At 45.8% G+C, this 18,864-nt stretch overlaps 1 long non-coding RNA gene across 2 annotated transcripts in view; it reads left to right on the top strand.

The window, feature by feature from the left end:
• Positions 1 to 18,864, top strand: part of LOC121463313 — a 172,248-nt gene that overhangs the window by 98,715 nt on the left and 54,669 nt on the right. For both annotated transcript variants that reach the window (XR_005976425.1, XR_005976427.1), the window contains exons 4-5: positions 11,124 to 11,195; positions 15,908 to 16,044. This is a non-coding gene — a long non-coding RNA (uncharacterized LOC121463313). The remainder of the gene's footprint in view (positions 1 to 11,123; positions 11,196 to 15,907; positions 16,045 to 18,864) is intronic.

The following is an 18,864-nucleotide window of genomic DNA, read 5'->3' on the forward strand; positions in this document are numbered from 1 at the left end:
TTAGGTCTTGAGGCCTGCGCCCTCATGAGTGAGGTTAGTGTCCTTGCAAAGAGAAAGCCCTAAGAGTTGCTGCAGCCACTTTCACCAAACCAGAGCTCAGTAAGGAAATGGCTGCCTGTGTACCAGAGAAAAAACCAGAGCACCTTGGGATTTGGGAAGATGGAATGGCCCCTGGAATCAGGAGAAAGGGATTGTTCTTAGCCTAGGCTAAGGTGGCAGGCTCAGCGCTGTGGCTGTGGGGTAGGCTCTTGGAATCCTGGCAGGTTTCAGAAGGCACCGTCACCAGCCAGCCCTTTTGCTCTTACCCAGTCTTCTCTGTGCGACTTCTGGGGACTAGCCTCCAATGGACACCTTTTACTCCCAGACCTCTGTGGTTCTTCCTCGACCCCTTTCTCAAAATACTCCTCTCCTTCTTTCCTCCCTCGGTGCCAGACTGCTGGCATCTGACTCGCGTCCTGTGCAGGCTGCCATGTCTGGCTTTCCTGGGTTTATAATTGCCTCTGGTTAAAGTTTAAATAGATGGGTTTCAGCCCAAGAGAAAAATGTAAACAAGCCGTTGGTGCCGGCTCGGGCAGCTGGCTTTCAGTGCTCCTGAATTCTGCACGATGGGAAATTCACTTTGCTTTTCCCCAGCCCTGGGACTGAGCCTTCACCACTGCTACCACAGGGTTTTCAGAGCCCTGAGTGCCTCTCTGAAGCCATTGAAGCCATGAGAGGCTTTTAGAGGACCCGCACTTTTCCCTTTTAACTCAATTAAGCCATCAGGATCCTGTTCCCACTCTGGCTAGTGGATCTGGGAGGCTGAGGTGAGAACAGGGTAGCAATCTCCCTTAGGCTGACCGCCCAACAGGAAGGAAAGGAAGGGACTGTCATTTCCCAGCTGGATTTTTTTTCTCTGAGGGGAGGAGGGGTTAAATTTGTTGCCTTGGGGGTTTTGGTGGATGGGGAGGACCTCCAGTCAGGAAAATGGGGCCATTCTTGGCTGAGGAAGATGGCTCGATTTGGCTGTTTTTTCTTAGAAGTAAGCAGGCCTTTGTGTTTCTGTCAAGATTTTGTTCATCCTGGTGGTTTTGTCTTAAGAATACTGACTTTTTATATTTCTCTGCTTTGTGAGTTTGTATACTGGAGTCGGAATGGATTCAGCAATACCTCGGGTCCTTTAATCAAGGACTTAATTGGATCATTGCCTTCTCTACTCGGAAACCTTCAGTCAGTCCCCATTTCTAGTTCAGACTCCTATGCGGAAGCTTCTGTGGTCTGGCTCCGCCCCTCCACCCCCTTCACCTTCAACTATCCCAGGCCCAAGCTGAACTCAGCTGAACTGGCTGGCTTGAACTCTTCCACCCTGCGCATAATCCGTTCCCTTGGCTGCAGTGGTCTAGCGCCCAGGCTTGCTCCCAGCACAGCTCAGAGCTGCCTCCCGGTGTTCTGTGGAGCTTCCCCGATTCCCCGCAATCTGAGTGGATACTTCCTCCAGCTCTCTTGCAAGCCTTGGCAATCCCTTACCCCAAACCCTGTTTCATTTTATCAGTCAGCCAGCAGCTGTGTGTCAACTTCTCAGCCTTGATACTTACTCCCCTGAGTGGAAGATCATTTTTCCATCCCTCCCACAATGTCCAGAGTCAGATGTGACCCGCAGTGTCCAGTAAAATATTCAATCTTTGTGGGGCTGGAGTTCCTCCGAGATTTAGCACAGGACCACGGAGCTGCACCCCTAGCCCAACACTGAGGCTTTGTTTTCCAGCCCCTCTGAAAAGCTGTCTGACTCTTCAAATTAGCTCTGTTAGCTCTTGGAGTTGGGCTTGGTGATACTTGCTTGTAACAAACAAACAAAAATCCAAGCCCACAGCCAAACAAACAAGCTCACAGAAAATAGCTCTTGGGAGTAACAAAGAGACAGGGTTCAAGTCGTCACTCCTCCGAGTGTGGGGCTGCTTCCTAATTGTGACTTTGGAAAAGGAAGACAACCACTTCTGGTTTGGGGCAAATGAGACTGAGATCTTTCAAGTAAAGCCTTGAGCCGTTCTCAGGGGCACTGCCTCCTCACGGTGGAGCTGGCACCCAGGCTTGAGGTCCTGTTGCAACCGCTGCAGTAGACAGCTACAGTTAGTCACAGTGTGCTGCAAACGGGCAAGTGGTCTGGCCGTAGTGAGCAGGCACCCAGTCCTGTGGAAAGCAGTCTGCTGGCGCGGACACCCCAGTCTGTGTGAAGGGTGGTGGTCAGCTGACCCGGATTTGTGCTGTCTCACACAGCCCGTCTCCAAAACCCTAGTGGCCCATTACCAGAAACAGATGGGCAAGGTTTTGGAAGAAGGAGATCAAAGACATCTCCATCCAGCATGACAGGACCCTGCCGTAGTTGACCTTGTTCAGTGGGAACCCAGTCCTTAGGCCCTGGTGTCTGCGCTTGCTACCAGAAATTCTATCCATACACCCACCACAAGGACCAAGGTTCACCTCTGTAGTAAGCGTGCTAGGGTTTTAATGATAAAGAAGAGGAGGAGGGCACAGTTCCACCCACCTTTATCTCCTCTTTATACTCAGACCTCTTCAATATTGAACCATTTTACTCTAAGATACGGACCTTATCCGTCAAGGTTGTATGATGCATTTTCCCATTTGCCAGCATAATCGTCCTCTGTGTAACTGCTCTTGCAGGGTTTTGAGACACTCTTTTTATTATTTATTTGTTCCACTTATTTATTTTTGAGACAGGATTTTACCGTGTAGCTTCAGCTGGTCTGGAACGTGCTCTGTAGTCCAAGCTGACCTTGAACTCACAGGGAACTCACAGCCTGCCCTTGTTTCCAGTGTGCTGGGATGAAAGGTGTGTGCCTTCCTGCCTGACTCCTCTTGTGGGGAGCGCTGGACCTACTTATTAGTCGCTAGAAGACATGTGGGTGAGAATGCTGAGATACCAGGCAGCGCTATGTGTTGCTGAGCTACTCCTACCTTTAGCTCCCAGTATGAGGTCCACTCTTCTCTGCGGGTCTTAGGAGGGATGCCAATGCAGAGCCTTGGAGCCTCGTCTCTCCTTCCATCAGAGTCTCCCATGAGAGGGGAGCATGGCTTCCAATTATTCTTTGAGTACATGTTACTACCATGTGTAGCAATTACTAAGAGTAAAGCTGAAACAGCCAGTGCCTGTGCTTCTGAAAGTCTCAATCTAAGGGTTTGCTGCCACAAGGAAGAGAAAAATCTAAACTAGGATTGCAGGAGGCACAGGCAGAGGCAGTGGTGTCTCTGGTAAAGCTCCAGAGTGGTGACCCCAGTTAAGCCTTGAGGAACCAGTGCATGGCTGTCAGTAGTCAGCACTTTCCAGGTAAAGGAACCCAACTGCTCTTTCTTCTGCTCTTACCAGGACAGACAGCTTGAAGCCTTCACCTCTGTCGTCTTTAACCTGTGTGGCCAAGATGCGTACGTGTTCACTGCTTTCATCCACAGGGCCAGCTAATAGCTGGAGTAGTGTGAGCTCCCCCAGTGGGAGTGTGGAAGAGTCAAGGTGTGTGTGTGTGTGTGTGTGTGTGAGTGAGAGAGAGAGAGAGAGAGACAGAGACAGAGACAGAGACAGAGAGACAGAGAGAGACAGAGTTTGAGAGCTTCTGGGTGGGTGTCCATTTGGATGAGGTACTAGATGTTTGTGTGTAGCTGTTTCTAGAAGTTTCTGCCACGGACAGCAGAAGCACAGCTACAGAGAACGAAGCGGCAGCTAAGTCCCTCCCAGGCAAACTGTGCAGACAAGGGGAGCCTGAAACAATCCCCGGCCGAAACAAAAACAGAGCAGGAAGTTGCATCATCAGAGAAGACTGCCAGTGTCATGTTGAAGAGACGCAAATGTCACAAAAATAAAATGTGCGAGTCTTGCTTTCCCCGGGCACACACTGTCACCATGCTTTCTTCTTTACCGTGACGTGTGATCATTGGAATCATATCTGGCAAAGCAAACATGAAGAACACTGAAATACAGAGATGGGAGAGTGTTGTTACTTTTACAGTTACGTGCACCGTGTTTTGTTTATTTGTATCAGCAACTGAGGACAACTTAGCTCTGTCCCTTCGTGTAAACGTTTTATTCTCAAGAACTTTTACAGGCTATGAAACTGTGTCAGTGAAGAACATTTAACAGGATGAATGATTAGCACACGCTGAGAAATTCTAACAAATATGTTTTAACGACAGTGATGTGATTGAAGACATCAGAGCAAGAAAGAGAGATCCCATGGGTATTACTTCACTTTTCATTTTGGTTCATGCAGAAAATATTAGTCTCTTTACTAAAAAAGAAATAAGTAATTTTCCTTTTGATTAGATCAATGGTTCTCAACCTTCCTAAAGCTGAAACCCTTTAATACAGTTTCTCATGTTGTGGTGACTCCCAACCATAAAAATATTTTTGTTGCTGGGCGGTAGTGGCTTAGGCCTTTCTAATTCCAGCACTCGGGAGGCAGAGGCAGGCAGATCTCTGTGAGGTTGAGGCCAGCCTGGACGGGCTCCAAAGCTACAAAGAAACCCTGTCTTGAAAAACCACAACAACAAAAAAGTTTTCGTTGCTACTTCTTAACTGCAATTTTGATACTGTTATGAATCATAAATGTCTGATATGCAGGATATCTGATATGTGACCCCTGTGAAAGTGTAGTTCAACCCCCCACAGGGGTTGAGACAGATTAGATTCTCGTAACTGCACACATGAAAAGGCGGTAAAAGGTTGAGGTAGCATTTGAATATACTTGACATTTTGAATATGTTACTTTACAAATGCCGTCATGCCTTTTGGCATTCTGCCACCTTTCCAGAGTTGGAATGGCTTCAGATGACTCGTCATTTTCCAGTGTCACAAAGAGTTAAAAGTATGTTGAGATTCTGGCAGCGAGTGAGGCAAGTTATGTGTACTTTGGCTCCAGCACAAACAGTGCTTCCCCGCTGGGTACGCTTTCAGCGAACGCTCCAGTGACCAACAAGAGTAACTGGAGAGGAGCTTGGGTGGATAGAGTGGTCAAGCAGAGAAGAGCAGTGAGGAAGAAGGCGGACACTAAGGGACCTTTGCTCTCTCTGCATGTGGCCCAAATTATTCTGTTGATAATTACGAAAGGAAGAAAACGGATTGGGTAGAGGAGAAATTATGTATGAATATCAAGCTCAGAGCCTAGGTCTGGCTTCACAACGGGGTTATGTCATTGTCACTATGACGCTGCTTTGGCAGTCTATAAATATGTCTAGTTTTAAGAAGTGTTAAGTGTAAAATGTATTTACTTTTATTTTGTGTATATAAGCACTTTGCCCGTGTGTGTGTGTGTGTGTGTGTGTGTGTGTGTGTGTGTGTGTGTGTACACCATGTGTGCCTGGTGCCCTCTGAAACCAGAAAAGTGTTGGATCTGTGGAATTGGAGCTACAAGCTGTTATAAGCCAAAAGATAGGTTCTGTTTCCAGAACTACATTTCCTCTAAAGAGCAGGAAACAACAGCAACAGAACTGAGCTGGAGAAATGGCGGCGGTGTAACAGTGTTTCCTAGTGAGCCCTGCTTTCGCAGAGGACGGTCCAGGTCCAGGCACCCGCATGAAGCCTCACAACCGCCTGACGCTCCAGCGCCAGGAGATCTACCACCTCTGGCCTCCTTGGCCCTTGTACTCAAGAGTGCAGTGCTCTTGCCCCACAGGTATGCATAATTTAAAGTAAAATAATAAATTAAAAAAAAAAAACTAAGTTGCTCAAGATTTGGTTTGGATTTTGTTTGTTTGTTTCTTAGATTTTTTTTATGAGTGTAAATTCGGTGTTACTTTAAGAGCACAAAATTATGCATTAGGAAAAAATTGGTTTGCTCAAAATTATTATTCAGAATCATAATTTATTCAAGTGAATAAATCTAATGTCTTTTTCATTTTAAAATTGCACCTGGGGAATAGTTGCTGAACTTTAAAACACAAGATAACATTTGACTTTTTTGTACCAAGAAGAAACCAGCAAAGACTTAGGGAAGATACTGTAAACATGGCCAAGACACACATGACTAGATGTTATCTTTCTTTCCTAGATCTATGACCTTCCACACATCACTTACTTCCAGAAAACATGTAAGAAGGAACAACATCTCCAGAAAATAATTCCAGGGAGAAAGGTGCAGAGAAAAAAGAGGAAGAAAACCCCAAACTTATTTATTGACTTTTTTTCTCAAGCCCTTACATTTTTGCGAATGCATAAATGTCACCACAACATTTGCCTGTTTTCCTACTTTCTGGGCTTCTGTATCTCCAGGGGCCCTCCATCTGGAAGTCTAGCTGGCCCTCTGTATCAATGGATCCTGCATCCTCAGAGTCAGCCAACAGTGTTGAAGATATTGGGAGGCGGGGTGCACATATCCTGAACATTCTTATATTTTTTTTCTTATTATTCCTGGACTGGCCGGTCTTGCATAACAACAGTTTCACAGCGTGTATATGGTGTGAGGTATTACAAAGTATCTAAATAGGACTTAAACTATGCAGGAAAAACGAGCATAGGATGTGTGCACACAGCATGCCATTCTGTAGAAGGGACTTGAGCATGCTCATGCTTTGGTCTCCCAGGGAGATCCCAGAACTAGCTCCTGTGGATACTAGGGTCATTGCTATAAATCTGAGCCTTGCTCTGAGAAGCTGCAGGAACTCCCTGACCCAGCTTATGTTCCAAGAAGCTCATCTTTTTCTGCTGCCGTTCTTAAGAAAAAAAGGTGAACACAGAGATACTAAGCTCCATTTTACATTGCAATTCTAGAACTCTTTCCTTCAATGACTTGCTGGCCATTCTTAAATTGTGCTTGTCTGGGCTGAAGAACATAGCATCCCTGTCCCTGGAGAGACAAAGGAACTTTGCTCTTTGCCCAAAATACCTCTCTTTCCCAGAGCCATTTCCCCTCCTCTGAGAAATGCTGTCATGTCAGGCTGCACTGCCCTTGAACCAGACAACTTTCTCTACTTCTTCATCTGTCTAAATAAAGCTAACCTACATTTGCTGTCTAATTCATTCGGAGGCTTGCTGGTGCTATTTAAAGTCCCCTCAAGGCCCCTGAGAAAAACAAGATGCTTTATCTCCTGGAAGGAACTGTAGCTTTGCTGGTCATTTAAGGAATTTAGGCATCTTAAGAATCTGTTCAGCCTTCTCTGATTAGGACACGATGAACAAAGGAACTCTTCGGGGGGGTTTGGTTCCAGGCAGCTTTCATTGACTTGTACAGGCCTGGGATGAGTTGACAGAAAAAGAGGGAGGGAGTTGAAAAGTGTGTGTGTGTGTGTGTGTGTGTGCGCGCGCGCGCACGCACTCCAAGTTTCATGAAATCTAACTTTTCTGAAGATTAATCTGTCATTTTTTATTGTGGTCTCTGATGACTGATTAGGTCACTGTGAGTGTATTTACTCCCTTTGGGAACAACTACGATAGTTTAAAGACAGCTGCCATCTCAGTAAACCGAATTCGAGCATTTGGTCTGCTGCCACCTCTCCTTTCAGGCTTCATGGGCCGTTTCATTAGAGAACCCTGTTTCCTTCATGTTCCGGAAAAGCAAATTGTGCCAAGATGGTTGCCGAACAGGGCTCCACTGTGCGTTTATAAAGGTCTGGGTTCAGAGGCTTGGGATTTGTTGTTTGTTTCTTCAGATCCAGAATTTATGGGGTCTGTTGGCTTGCCTCGTGGGAGGGCGAGCTGGTACAGCTCGGCTGTCTTAGCCATTAGGGCCCTGCTGCTACCTTCCGCGCAAGCTTATTATCAGCATCCACTTACCCAGCCAGGATGCTGTGACGTCCATGGCAGAGAGTGAGTCAGAAGCCACAAGCTAACAGGTCTATTCCTTCCCTCTGTCACCTAGGAAACCAACTCATCATCCACAGGAAATGCAGGCCCCGATGGGGAGTGTGCCCAGATCAGGTTAGAAAACTGGCAATGAGCTTTTCAAAAGAGGTCAAATAATAATACACAGAATTTTGGTCTGAGGTGGGAAGTGGATCCAGCCTCAGAAGTGTGGATCAGGGGGGTGGGGGGGGGGGCGGCTATCCCGCAGAAACAGCAAGAGAAATTAATCAGCTAAAAACAAGCAAGATGTCTGCTTTAGAAGAACCTGACCAAGGGCAAGAGATGTACAGACATGATCTCATGCCGCCAGCAAACAGCGCTTTTGGCCCAGTAGCTGAGGGTCTTTGGAGGTGGGTATGCTTATTCTGTGTGTGAAAAGAGAAGAGGAAATTGGCAGTGCACCCGGCCAGGCTTTCTGAAGTTTGACATCCCACAGTATGGTCATTATAGTTTATTCCCCAGCACTGTCTTCTCAGGAGTCACACGTTTATTTTCCCTATGCTTTGTCACTGCTAGCTGATGCTGTGTTTTTCTTGACTTTTTATACCAGTGAGCCGTTGTCTCTAGTATTTACTTCTGGTTGGTCACAGTGTTCAGACACCAGTGGGTATCAGTTTAATGTGGCTGAGAAAACCGACCTGTATAGCCTCATGTTGTTTGGTAAACTTTTTGTTTCTGGACAGATTTACACTCCCGTTGCTTTGTGGGTGAGAGATCCTACGTCAGAGTTCATGCATCCTGCCAGAATTTACTGTTCTACACACAAAGGATTTCTGAGTGGGAAGCAAAGCTCCATAATCATGTGGCCCAGCCACCTCATTTTTCATACAAGACCTGTCTAAGATTGCATGGTGAGGTGGTGTGTAGGTGTAGGTTGGTGGCAGGGGACTTCTTCCTGCGGTGGGGAGAAGAGATAGCAAGTTTAATGGAAGGCTCAGATGGATCTCCAGGAAACATAGCTGCCTCTGAGACTGTTAAAATAAACAAACTACTTTGATTAATGTAAGAAGCCCTACCTAGTTAGAAGGGACAACTGGTCTACCACGGGCTGGGCAGGGCATGCCAAGAGTATGATGCTACACCCAGAGTACTAGCTGAACAGGGAACAGTGATGGCCCTGAGTGTATCTAGCGGAGGGCAAATCAGTGTTAAGAGTTCTGGTCGCTACAGTCTTAGACGAGATGAAGGATGTGAAACTTTTTAGCCTGTATCCTAGAGGATTTGTTATAGGAGAGGAAGGAGGGGGTACTGTCAAGCAGGTGAACGGCTGTCTTGAAGACAGTTTGGATTTATTCTCTGCACCTGAGAAAGACAATAAGGAAGTGGTATGAGTTAGAGGGTGGTGACTGGGTGGCAGTGGCATACGCCTTTAATTCCAGCACTCAGGGGGCAGAGGGCAAGCAGATCTCTGTGAGTTCAAAGCCAGCCTGATCTACAGAGTGAGTTCCAGGGCCGCTAGGATTGTGACACAGAGAAATCCTGTCTTGAAAACAAACAAACAAAAATTTCAAGGGTGGTGAAGTTTAGGAGTTTATTTTCATATTATTAATTTTCTGATATCTCAAGCTGACAAAGTATGCTTGATCAAAGGAAAAAGCCATGGGATAATATCAGACTAAGTGATATGGTAATGAATTAATCCATTGTCCCTGCAGGAGTTCCAATATGCATTCACTCCTCCAGAGGATTTGGAGGATTTGCTGAACACCTGCTGTATGTGTTGTTCTAAGCACTAAGGACGTGAGCATGAGTGGTACCTACTTCTTGTGCCGAGGTCATAGCCGTTTGCTGGGGACCCCAAAGATGTAGGATGCTGGGAAGAGACTCACAGACAGAGGTGCTTTGTTTGGCTGTGGTATTAGTGTGGTGTTAGCAGTACTAGCTGCTGCAGTATACCTAAAAACCGATCTCATGGCTCAACCACACAGGAAGGTTCTCCTACCATATAACATCCAAGATGTGTAGGACTCTTTCTAGCAACAGTCCCAAGACCGGGGCTTTCTGTCATCTTTACTGTGTAGCCTATGGAATCACTCTAGGTGTTAGCATCTTGCTAGCAAGTGGGGAGAATGTGGAGTATTGGGGCTGTGGGTTTGGCTGGACCTGGAAGTGGTGCTCATGTACTCTGCTCACATTAATCTGCTGGAATTTGTCCTGTGTCCACACCCAGCCAAGAGAAGAGTTCAAATACAGCCTTGGCTTTGGGTGTAGCTCGGTGATTGAGTGTGTGCCGTGCAAGCTCCAGGCTCTGAGATCAGTCCCCAGCAGCAGCAGCAGCAGCAGCAGCAGCAGCAGCAGCAGCAGGGACAACAACAACACACACATACAGAGGACAGCCAGAGCTGGGGGTACACGCAGTACTCTCAACAGCCGAAGAGGGAAGCAGGCTTTGATGCCTGAGCGACAAAATCTTTACGGTAGCCAATCCCAAGATTCTCTGACTCTGATGACAGAGCCAAGACAAGACTGGGGGGAGAGGGCTGGCTTCTCTATTTTATTTGTTTATTTTCTTTATATTATGCTTAGTTAATTTGTTGGTTGACTAATGCAAGTCTTAATAATTTATAGTATACACAAATTTTGATAAATATATACAGGCTAGTTAATATGCATTCCCTCATATAATTATATTTTTTCAGTGGTGAGATATTTATTTATCTATTTATTTATTTATTTATTTATTTGTTGTGGTTTTTTTTTCTTTTTGAGACAGGGTTTCTCTGTAGCGATGGAGCCTGTCCTGGAACTCATTCTGTTGACCAGGCTGACCTTGAACTCACAGAGATCCACCTGCCTCTGCCTCCCAAGAGCTGGCATTAAAGGTGGGTGCCACTACCACCTGGCTGAGACATTTTTTAAATTTTCATATTTAAAGGCTATATCATCATGTCTCATGTTTATATTGTGTCTTCCCAAGGGAGGTATTCTACTCAAGATGTATTCAAGGACTTGTGTTTTACTTTGATTTGTGCTGGTGTGGATTGAATATGGGGTCTGGCCACAAACTAAAAAGTGCTCTATCATGAAGCGTCAGCCTCAGCCCTCAAGATACATCATTACATTGAAATAGCGAGGTAGAAAATGAAGCTGACTTCATGTATGAACAGGGAAATGCTCTCTGTTTGGATTTGTTTGCATATACGAAACATGGGAAAGATATGCAGGAAACCATGGAGACCGGGATGAGGGCAGAGGGAGGATGGTAGCATCGCTGGGAACGAAGACTCGTGTATTCATTTAAATATTTTCTTCTTATCTATTTATAAAACTGCATAATTAAAAATATCTTATTCTGTTGCAGAAGAGTGTTCCACTGACTGACCTCTTTTTGTTTTCAAATGAAGAGGAGCCAAGAATAGGACTGCTTGGGAAGGTGCGCTGCACAGAACTCTGGAGGCTTGGGTAAAAACCATGTGGAATGTGGAGCCTTTCTTGTTACAACAAGTCTGTCTTTGGCTAATTAGAGCTTTCAACGAAAAGCAAAAGAGTGTTAGAGCGGCGACCTGGCTTTTTGTGGGATCATCTAAAAGTTCCTGGGTGCTTTTCTGTGGAAAACCTTTGTTGATCTCCATAACATTCCTGTCTTAGCTTTCCTCCACTGTAACAAAATACCTAAGATAATTAACTTAGAAAGAGAGAAGGTTGATTTTGGCTTGTCATTGTAGAGGTTCCAGCTGGCCCCCTGTCTGAGGTGAGACAGACTCCGTGATAGGAGAGAGTGACAGGGCAAAATGTCCACCGTATGTCCTGGAAGCAAATAGAAAGAGGAGTGAAGGCCCCACAGTCCCTTCTGAAGGCATGCCCTCAGGGATGCAAGGACCTTCCACTAGACCCTGCCTGGCAAGGATTTTACCACTTTGCTCTAGCACTGCCTTGGGACCAGTCTTAACATTTAGACATTTGGAAGTCAGTCAGTGTGTGAACTATAGCAATCCCTACTGTAGGTGTTAAAACTAAAATTAATTTCTTGTTTGGTAAGGTATTTTTAAGACCAGGGTATAAGCTTGTCTACAAATTCCTGCTAGGCTTATCAGCCAGTACTTTTGCTTTCAGGGTCGTCTCATCATTGGAAGAATGGGATAAAAATGCTTGGTGCTTCATAGCATTCCCCCCCCCCCCCCAGATTTTCTCAGTAAATCTTTCCATCAGCCGTACACATTAATCGGGACTGGTATTATCTCAGCTTTGGAGATGAAACACAATGGCGGCCACTATAAACAAAGTAACAAGATCCATGAAAACTGGGGAAAGTAGGGCTTTTGATCAAGAAAACACTGTTATCCATCACTAGTTGAAAGACAGAAAGACAGATATTTCAGCAAGGGTGTGTGTGTGTGTGTGTGTGTGTGTGTGTGTGTGATCATACAAAAATACCGTAGTGATAAAGGATAAACCATCCTTAGTTAATTGACAAAGGTCTATGGGTTGATTGAATGGAGCATCGATGTGTTTCTAGGAGAGATGTTAGTCAGCCCAATCTCAAGGTAAATAAGAAACATATTAAGGGGTTAAGCATAACCTGTAACCTCTGCTAATTATTCTGACAGAAATGTATAGTGATTTATGACAAGTGGGTCAGATGGCATAGCAAGGAAATAGGATGCCAAACTATTGCTTAAAAAAAAAAAAAGGAAGCCGAGTGGTGGAGGTCTATGTCTTTAATCCCCGCACTCAGGAGGCAAGGGCAGGTGGATCTCTGAGTTCAAGGCTAGCCTGGACTACAGAGTGAGTTCCAGAACAGTCAAGGCTACACAGGGAAACCCTGTCTTGAAAAACAAGACAAACAAAACAAAACAACAAAAGGCGAGTTGTTGGGGAGACAGCTTATTCTGTATGGCACTTCTGTCTAAACTTGAGAATCCTCTGCTGTTTAACATTTATTTGGAAAAAGCCAGATATGTAAACCCTGTGATGGGGGAGGCAGAGTCTGGAGGACACTGGGGCTTGCTGTCTAGCCTTTTTTTTTTTTTTTTTTTTTGAGATAGGGTTTCTCTGTAGCTTTAAAGCCTGTCTTGGAACTAGATCTTGTAGACCAGGTTGGCCTTGAACTCACAGAGATCCACCTGCCTCTGCCTCCCGAGTGCTGGGATTAAAGGTGTGTGCCATCAACTCCTGACATAGCCATCTTAACCTAATTGGCAAACCCCAGGTCCCAGTGAGGGACTGTATCTCAAAATATCACAGTGGCCAACTCCTGAGGAACTGCACCCTGGCTGACCTCTGACCTCTACATGCCCGTGCACACACATGCATACAGAATCATGTCAAAGAACTATGCAAAAAAAAAAAAAAGTTAGATGGCTCGGCTGTTAAGAGCACTGGCTGCTCTTTCAGAGGTCCTGAGTTCAATTCCCAGCAACCACATGGTGACTCACAACCATCTATAGTGCGATCTGATGCCCTCTTCTGTACGTGCAGATAGATAACAAAAAGTTAGTTAGTAAACTGCGCAGGGATGTGTCTGTGCTTTATAAAACGGTGAGTTCTCAACGACTGTTAATATGTCAGCTGTCAAGAGCGATTTAAGTTCCGGAAGCCATGTCGGTTCCTTCAAAGTTTTATGTCTAGGCTGCAGGAGAATGGTGAGGCTGTGGCTCAAAGTGGCCTTGAACACCGACAGAGCCGCCCTGGTGTTCAGCAAATGTTTCCAAAGGATCTTTAAACACATCTGCCTTCCAAAAGCTTGCATGGAACTTCAGCCCTCACCTGAATTCGTGCTTAGATTTTAGGTATTCGGTGTTGTGACTCATTTCCCATGCCAGCGTGCTTAGATGACATTCCCTCATGTTTGCAGACCGCTGGTCATCGCATAGCCCACCCGCATTTCCCACGTTTCTTCAGTCTCTCTGTCTTTCTGGATGAGCCTACCACTCCCAGCGTTCCATGGTAGAACCCTGGGTTCAATCACCGGTGCAGATGGATGGCCCGTTTCTCCTTACCCACATGCAGCTTCGAGGACTCTTCTCACTACACCGGGTGCTTCGATCTCTTTATTTTCACCAGAATAAGCCTCTTCTTATCAGCACATCCAATACTCTCCCGCACTTTTGTAATTATCAGACAGATGGGGTTCGAATGTTACAAAACACCCAGCACTAAATACAGGCAACACGATGGCGACAAAATGTCGTTAGCCAGGGCTGAAATCAACAACAGCCAACGTTGCTGCTGTCTGCTGGAGGCCGGGGAAGCGGAAAGTCTATGACTTTTTTTTTTCATTTTTGTGAAAGGTGACAGGTTGCCAAGCTGCCAAGAACTCCTTCTGCCTTTGCTCAGAATGCTCTGCCGAAGTACATTTGAGACATCAACCATCAAATTACATATAAATATGTAATCAACTGGAGTTATTTTTAGCTAGCTCAGTGGGTTTACATTGACTGAGCGGGCTGAGGCTGCGGGTTTGAACCCACGTGGCTTATTTAACGCATGAAGAAAATTTGTCACCTAGGTAGCCTGTCCCTTCAATCGAGCATGTCATAAATGTGTGATCTTCGGGAGATCTAGCTGTACTGTGTAGGGGGCAGTCATTTCATTTCTGGTACAACCCTCCGAGGGCAGTGCAAGTACCAACCTTTGTAACAATGACCTTGGGCTCTTTCATCTAAGAACCTCAATTAGCCATTCACAAAAGAGAAGATGCCTTAGTCATATGTTTAGAACAATTTGTAATGTATTTATAAGCACAGGTTGGATCACAGTGTTCTCAAATGTAAAATACTTTTTAAAAAAATCAAAAGAGGCCATTTCGCCCCCCTCATGGAGAGTATTAGAAAGCTGGAGGGTGGTACCTGATTCAGCTCACTGCCTGGGGACCTGAGGACAATTATTCCTATGGAGTTTCTGCCCTGAGATTTGCCCGAGCTCAGGTCAGCTTAGCTGGAGGATGCTCTACCGCTCTCCAAGCCCAGAAGGATTCACAACCCAGCTTCTGGGCAAGAGAAAAGGGAAAACAACCCTCATGTCCCTCTGTTTGAGGATTTGTTCCCCCATCTAGAGCTCCAAGTAATCCTGTAAAACAAACAAACAAAACAACGACAACCCACCCTGTCCCTGGCCTCCTAGCTCTGGTTTGCAGGGCTCCTTTGAGGTCTGCCCCCCACTGCTTCCCTCTGGAAGGCTTCTGAGTCAGCCTGTGAGTCACCTCACTCATTAGCCGAACCCAGAACGCCTCTCCATCCCCGGATCTCTTTTGTTTCCTTGTATCTAGCAGCTTTCTTGGCAGCCCCCAAAGCCAGAGACAACTTTGAAGCTGGAGGGTGGGTTGCTCCCAAGATGGTCTGCTTGTTAAGGAGACTGGCAGACACCGAGTAGAATTTAGATGGAGACGGTGGTGTGTGCACTGTGGCCTTGGAGGGATTTCAGGGACCAGGCTTAGGCTCCACGCCTCTGTCCGTTTAGAGGGCAGCACAAAGGTCCCTGAATATTGGTGCACTCCCCGTTATTTCTGTTTTAGACAGGGTGTCATTGTGTAGCCCTTGCTGCTTCGGAACTTGCTTTATAGACCAGACTGGTCTCAAACTCACAGAGATTTGCTTGTCTCTGCCTCCCAAGTACTGATTCATAGGGACAACACAACCACGCTCAGCTACCTTTCTGTTCTCTTTCTAGTCTTTTCTTCCTCTTCTCCCACCTTCCCTTCTATACACACTCTCTTGGATGATATCAGGAGAAAGTTTATGGACTGTTTGGGGGACAGACAGCAAAAGAACAATCAGTGTCCTTAGGTCATGAGACTCTTTTATCCCGTCCTTTCAGGTCTGTCTTTCCATATCAGTTCTCTTGATTTTACATCCCCTGTGCTTTCCCTCTTGTGGGAGGTGGGCAGGCAAAGCAGGATGAGAGATGGAGTTATCTCTGTTGATGCCTTCTGGGTCTATCAAGACGCCCAGTGAAAGGATGCTAATAAGAACTCTAAATTCACTTGTAGGAACAGCAGCTCCGTGGCCCTATTATTAATTCATTAATCATAAAGCCTTTCGTGAAGTGGGGACCATTCGACTTGGCTGAGTGTGACAGTTATCACTAAACTCAACAATTTAGTTCTGAAGGGCTCCCAAGAGACCACCCACACTTTCCATCCTACAGGTGGTGACGAAGCACCTGCGCACCTGCAAGGAGGACGGAGCCCCTGTGTCTGCCCTGTGCCTGCATCACCTCGGAGGCTGGCTGAGATGCAGCTTCCAGTTCAGCAGCCCGGGTGGAAGGCTGTCTTCTGCACATCTGTAAGTTCCCTGAAGGTCCCACTAGCTCAGGAACCACAGGTGGAGCGGCAAGGCTCCAGGGTCTCTGGAGAAGAGGAGTAAAAGACTTCCTCTGTCTCCAGGAAACAACCTGCAGCTTAGGGACACCGCTCTCTGCATCCCTCCGCCTCAACTGGTGACATTTGCCTGCAAAGCCCAGACAGTACTGGACTGTTCCTCCAGACGCCGCCGTCTCTTTCCTAACCTCACTCCAGTGAAGGGTGTTCCTTAACATTGTAAGATTTAGGTTTGGTATTAGTACAGGAAAAGGGCCTCATGGGTTTTCAGCCCTGACTGTGAGGTCTCATCCAGCTCAAATTACCAGGAGGCTTAGAACTCACATTTAGGGAGAACCTGAAACCAATAACCTGTTTCTTTGATTGTTACAGGGATCACCACTTATTTGATAGGCCAATCTTTTGCTGATTTTTTTTTTAACTGGGGCTTTTGGCTTTTAATTATTGACTTAGGATAGCTCTTTGTTATAATAATAAAAGGAATGAAGTCTCTCTCTCTCTCTCTCTCTCTCTATATATATATATATAGACATATACATGTGTGTACATATAATTAAATTTGGAGTTTGTATTCATTTTCTTGTTAATTTAGTCAGGCATGGTGACACACATCCATAGCTGCAGCATTCATGAAGCTGAGGCAGAAGAATGATGGCAGTGTGAGGCTAGCCTGGGCTATATAATGATTCCTAGGCCTGCCTGGACTACAAAGTGAGCCCCTGTCTCAAAAAGCAGTTTCTTCTTCTTGCCAATCTGAGCAAGACTCTACTGCAGTAGCTTTCCATCTCTGTAAACGAAGTATTAAAGAGGACTACGTGTCTCGGGGAACTGCTGAGCATGAAGAGAAGGTACACGCAGGACACGAGCAAGCACAAATACACTGTCAGAGCTGAAATGAATCCAGTGGCTTTCTCGAGCCTCAGTGTGTGGAGCTTCGGTGATCGATGTTGACAAATTCCAGTTTCGTTTTGTTCTGTGTTTAGTTTGGTTTGGGTTAAACAAACATTTGTTAGGCCCTTGCAAGGACTGTCTGTAGTGTCCTCGGTTCTGGTTGTTCTGAGAACCAGAAGGGGAAGTTAGAGGCTGTCCATTAAGAGTGTTCTCTATGTATCCGAGCCCATGATTTGCGCCAGCCTTTGGCCTCCTCCCCTACCACTCAGTAAGCCATCAACAGATGTATTCTTCTCCCATTCTCCCACCCCTAGCCATCTAAGTATGGCATCTCCGTAGCATCAAGGTGAGATGGCTGGGTGTCTCCTTGTCCTCTTCGCTTGCTTTCATCTCTATCGGGAAGCTAGGCTTCTTATAGTTCACACATACGAAACTCCCTTTTCAGTATTGGAGATTGAACCTGGGGCCTCGTGCCTGTTAGGTAAACTCTCTACCACTGACCACATCTCCAGCGCTCTTTTTCACTTTTTTATTTTGTGTGTGTGTATGTCTATGTATGAACATGTAGGTGTGGGTATGTGTGCATGCAGAGGTAACGGCACATATCTTCTTCTCTTGCTCCCCACGTAATTCTTTCGCTGAATCTGGAGCTCACCAATTTGACTAGACTGTCCGGACAGCAAAAGCCAGGGATCCCCCTGCCTGAGCAACCCCAGTGTTGGAGTTATAGGCACACATCTCTGAAGCCGCTTTTTCTGTTGGTTTTAGGGCACTTAACTCAGATTCTCCTGGTAAGGAGGCATCACTAGCCATGGAACCATCATCACCCATTTTGCTTTTTATTTTAAACAGCCCCCTTAAGTTTCCAAAGTTGCTTTCAGCCCACTTTATAGCCAAGGCTGATTTTAAACTTGCTTCAGCCTCCCAAGTAGCTGCAATTACAGGCTTGTTGTCAGGCTTGGCTCTGTTTTATAGTATAAGTTATGTGCATAGTTGTATTATCATTTATACTGACCAGTTTTTGCTTCAGCTTTCCTAGAAATTTTGTACCACTACCCCCATCTATGGTGTTTAATGCATTTACGTTATCCCCACTATAGTCAGGGGTGGGACTGGGGGCTGGAGAATATATAATCAGCTTTAATAGTAAAATGAAAATATGTGAAGATAATTTTTTTTTTGCCTCTGATGGATTGGGAGGTTTTGATAGAGTCAAAGACAGAAACGTCTAATGGCAAAATTGATCAACTATCCAGGTAGAGAATGCACCCCCGCCTTACTGTACCCTGTTATTCTTTCTGCACACAAATCTGCCTTATGGTCCTGCCAGTGAGTGAATGTAAAACGAACAAGTCAATATTATCGAATCCCATGCATTTGCCAAACACCGTGCTAAGTGCCTTCACATACATTTTCTCATTTAATGGCTCCTTTGCCTACTTACTGCAATGGAAAAAGTGGAACGGGGCCTTTGGTTTCTCCTCCCCCTTTCTGTCTGCGCTAGCCTTCCGCTCACACTGAAACAAAATCCATTCTTTCTCCTCTCATCCAGGTCTATGGCCAAAAGTTGGTTTCTCATTTCTAGAAAATGAAAGATGTGTTGATTTAGGAGAAAGATGGGGGCTGAAGGCAACCTGCTGCATCACGCCACATCGTGTTGTGGGCACCTACCTCTGGCTTCTTTCCTAGACCAGCCGTCATGCTCTGGGGAACCAGGGCCCCCATCCATTCACCCCTCCCTTTGATTGATATGACATATGTTACTTACCACTGTCACTAACCCCAAGCCTCCCCTGATGAAACAAAATAAGACAAGACAAAACAACCCTGTCTTCTGGAGACAATGGACAGGTCTTGAGACGTCTGGCTGTTTTCTCCTCTCACTGTGATTCTG

This window comes from Microtus oregoni, unplaced genomic scaffold, assembly GCF_018167655.1.
Source record: "Microtus oregoni isolate MIOR12 unplaced genomic scaffold, Mior012 000026F_ref0000081, whole genome shotgun sequence".
Lineage (NCBI taxonomy): Eukaryota > Metazoa > Chordata > Mammalia > Rodentia > Cricetidae > Microtus > Microtus oregoni.